This window comes from Bidens hawaiensis, unplaced genomic scaffold (assembly GCF_021521415.1).
Source record: "Bidens hawaiensis isolate Kalapana, Puna unplaced genomic scaffold, B.hawaiensis_p1.1 tig00036303_1, whole genome shotgun sequence".
NCBI lineage: Eukaryota > Viridiplantae > Streptophyta > Magnoliopsida > Asterales > Asteraceae > Bidens > Bidens hawaiensis.
In genome coordinates this window covers 80,538-85,042 of record NW_027496323.1, presented here as the reverse complement: position 1 = coordinate 85,042, position 4,505 = coordinate 80,538, and the positions used below count along the sequence as shown (strand labels likewise).

Sequence of the window (4,505 nt, the reverse complement as noted above, 5' to 3'; positions counted from 1 at the left end):
TTCTTTTAAGTTCTTATACACAATCACTCCATGGGTTGGATTGGCTAACTCAACTTAATTCAAATATTGTTCGGTAGATATACTTGTAGAGGGAAGTTTCTTGGGGCCTTTGTCATTATCATCACCAACTCCCTATTAAGAACATGCTTCTACAGTTGTCTGCTTTGAAACCCTCTATGCTTGCTTTTATTTAAGTTTTTTAAACTACATAATTCAGATAAGTTGCATGTAATTTTAAAGAGCTCTAAAAGAATGTCGGCCATTTTTAAGCTCAAACTAAACACAAATCATTTATGCTATAGATTAATGTGACTACCGAATGATGTGCAATCTGCTTAACTTACTATTAATGTGTCTTCCGTTATCATGTTTTTTTAACTTCATATGTTATTACTACACCATGCTTAGCATGCCTAAGGCATGTTTCAATGGTGACATCGATCATGATATTTTTGTCCAATATTTCTTGATTGATTTGTCTTTTTCATGAATTAGATTATTTGAGTGTGCTTTACTCTTTTTCTTATAATTAAAGAATATTAGATTATTTGAATGTTTTGTTTATTATGATTAAAGAATATTAGATATGATATTAATTAATGTATTTAACATATATCAATACATGCAAATGAATGAAAAAAGTCATATAAGTTTTCCTTGGTTCACATTAACCTATAAGAAAATAACATATTGGACTTTAATAAGCTCTTTAGAAAAGCATAAAGTGTGTTCATACTTCATAATAAGAAAAATACTATTCACACAATTAGATTATGTTTTCATAAATAATAATAATAATAATAATAATAATAAAATACTATTCACACAATAATATAATAAGATGATAGCATCATATTTCTAGAAATAGCATCGGGTCAAGTAGACCCATATTTAGCCTAATTTATTAGCAACATGTGAAACTCGGGTTAACCATAGAGTTGATTAGATAACCATGGTTTAAGAAGAGAGAGTGCATCACCACATAAGAAGGTTATCTACAGTCATCCACCCGAAAAACACCAAAATTATTAAAAACTATCTCTCTAACCCCCATCCCCTATTCCTCCTATCCATTAATGGACCCCTGACCATTTTCACCATTCCATCTTCTTAATAATAATAATAATAATTGTTATTATTCATGGACATATCATCACCACCACCCACCACCACCATCACAACAACCACAACCACTAGCCCAAGCAAACACCCTGATCCTGTTGATCGGATCCCCATCCCAAAACACCTCCCACCACCCTTTACTAACGGAGTACTCAAGCGGCATAAGCCGAGGCAACAGTACCACAACCCGCCCCCGGTCGTGGTAAGCTACAAAGAATGCTTAAAAAACCACGCCGCCACCATGGGCGGCCATGCGGTGGACGGTTGCGGTGAATTCATGCCGTCGCCGATGTCGACTCCAACCGACCCGGCATCGATCAAATGCGCGGCATGCGGGTGTCACCGCAACTTCCACCGCCGTGAGCCGGACGGGCTGTTACTGAATAACAACAACCCGTCCGTGCAGCACGTGATAGAGTACCAACCCCTCCACCGCCACCACCCCCCACCCCCAGTACCTCAACCGATTTCCATAGCCGGAGCTAGAGAAGCCAGTGTGAGTCCTGCGGAGTCCCCATCCCCCCCACCGATCTCCTCATCGTACTACCCATCCGCCCCTCACATGCTCATGGCTCTTAGCTCCGGCTTAACCGCCCAGCCCCCGGAAATTACCCACGCCCAGGTAATTCCCGGAGGCGTGATCAGGTCAACTTCGTCCGGAAAGAAGCGTTTCCGGACGAAGTTCACCCAAGAGCAGAAAGACAAGATGCATGAATTAGCTGAGAGGGTGGGGTGGAAGATGCAGAAGAAGGATGAGGAGTTAATTATCAATTCCTGCAACGAAATCGGGGTTGATAAAGGGGTTTTTAAGGTCTGGATGCATAATAACAAGATGACTTTCGGTGGCAAGAAAGATTCGGGCCAGCAGCTTCACGACAGTGGATCTTCGGGCGGTGGGGTTGATTTTTTGATCAATAGAGACAACCATCGATATCAACAGCATGAGCAGGAGCATCAGCAGCAGCAGCCGCAGAATAGCGACAGCATTAGCAGCGGTGGGGGTAATGTTACCGGAACTAATGGGTCATCGTCGTCGTCTTAAGTCTTAATTAATCTTGATTCTGGATAATAAACAGTTAATGAATAGATATAGCAAGAGAGAAACAAGAACAAGAACAAGATTATGAGGCTGTCGGTTTTTTTAATTTTTTTGTTTTATAATTTTAGTTACTATTATTAGAATCTTTGGTTGATTTGTTAATCCTTGTTTAATCCAAATAAGGAAAGTTCTAGTTAAAGTTGGATTTTCATCCAATCCAATCCAATCCAATCCAATCCAATCCAAATAATAATAATATATTAAAGTAATCAGTTTGTAGATTAATGGTGTTGTTTAATCATCCCAATCATATTTGGATCCTTAGTATATTTGATTTGATTTGACTTGACTTGCTTATTATATTTGTGATAATTGTGGGAAGGCAGTTGATGTGATCCATAATTTATGTACCTAATTAACTTCAAACGAAAATCAACTTGATATGTAGGAAGACCTAGTCATTTGAGTGTAGTGTCCTAGATATGTAGGAAGACCTAGTTATTTGAGCGCATTGTTGTAGGGTGTAATTAAGCTTGAGTCAAAATTTCAACTAACATCGGTTCACGAGGGATTGATTCATGAGGGATTTTAAGCCCATTAGCGATTGATTCATGGGTGATTCAAGCTAAACTTGGCTTGGCACTTAAAGCATCTTTAATGGCGCCCATCGTCGACTCACGACGGCAAGGATGGGGAATGGTGAGGTGGAAAAGAAAGCTGCTTTACATATTAATTATATTTATTCATTAACCATTTCAAGTGGAACTCTACATCATTGCTTGTTTATACATAGTTTTAACTAGTTCTTCAACCCAGCACGTTGCATCGGGGTAGATTACAAAATTCCAGAGTTGAAACCCGAGTGTTACGATTATGAATCGACGCGAATTTGGCACATATCTGTTATGTTTGTTAGGGTATAGACATTGTTGTTAAAGTTTTAGCGTTAAAGCCCAAAAAGTTAGTCCGTGAAAATAAAATATAATAAACAAAATTTTAAAACGATTTTTATTTGGTCGGCAAACCCGACCGATGGAAAATACAAGCATTGTGGGTCTCGGTCATTGTGGTATTAGTTCGACACGAATTCGGTCGGCTTTGATTACGCTCATTACGGTACTGAGCTAAAAATGAAAAAATTATATATAAATATGAAGGCGGACCAAAGGCCAATTAGAGGGGGGGGGGGGGGGACTTGTGCGTTAGTAAATCCCAAGCGTTGTCAGTCACATGCATTGAAGATGTGAGTCTACTCAAATTTGGTCGTTTCCGTCAGATTTGACGTTTGATCGTTTTCTCTACGTTCGTTATCTTAATTGAACTAAAAAACACGGACTAAAACGGTGCCGACAAGTGGCTCAATATGCCTCTTGCGGCACCAAAGTTGTAATTTATATATATTAGTAATAGTAATTATAATGACATAACAATGTCGGTTGACCATTGTCTTGAGAATTGGGCTTTGACTACTAAGACGGCGTATGGCAGACCCCAAATGAAAGACTTTAATAACAGACCTCTTCAAGTGCGATTTAAACACATAACCAAGTAAGCATGTAGCATATAAGCATTCAATTGTTCAACACACAACAATCATGATTTGCAAGTGATGTATAAAAATATAAAAGTTTTATAACGTACGCACGAAGTCTCCAAAATATTGTTTAAAATAGTTAAACTAAGGGGAGTGATTACTCACCTTAATGAATAGGTGAGTTATGTAATATAACAAGGATTAAACGAAGCTCGAGTCTTTAACGTGCTGATTGATTTGACATGAATCAACCTGAAACTTGGAGACAATAAAGTATAATTAAAACCGAGAATAATGCCGCTAGAATGATAGCAAACAGATAAATAAAACCCAATATATGAAGTTTTTAATATTTAAACGAGCTGGTACTGACCAAAATACGAACTTCTAATATGAAGTTGGGTTCTAACCAGTACACTCAAAATCTCATGACGACAAAAAGTTTTCTGACCCGAAAGCTCGTTTTGAATAGAATATATAGTAATTGAAAATGTACTAAAATTGACTTTTATAATCCTAAACGGGTTAGAGAGCAATTGAGAGACAAAACCCCATCAATCTATAAAATTGATTGAAGGCATTTTTTTATTTGGATTTTTATCAAAAGACAACTTACTGGGAAACCAGGGCCGGCCTAAGGGTGTTGCGGGGTAGTCGACGGCCACCGGCCCGACATCCCAATAAGTCCGAATTTGTTTTTAAGTTATATGTATTTTTATGAAAAAAAATATGTATAATCAATGTTTCAACACAATTACAAAACCATTAGCATGGTCTGGTGGCAAAAGAGGTATGACATCTAACCAAAAG

At 37.9% G+C, this 4,505-nt stretch overlaps 1 pseudogene; it reads left to right on the top strand.

Moving 5' to 3' along the window:
• The first annotated feature begins 998 nt into the window (after nucleotides 1–998).
• On the top strand, nucleotides 999–2,272 carry LOC143588293 (zinc-finger homeodomain protein 11 pseudogene; annotated as a pseudogene).
• Nucleotides 2,273–4,505: the final 2,233 nt, after the last annotated feature.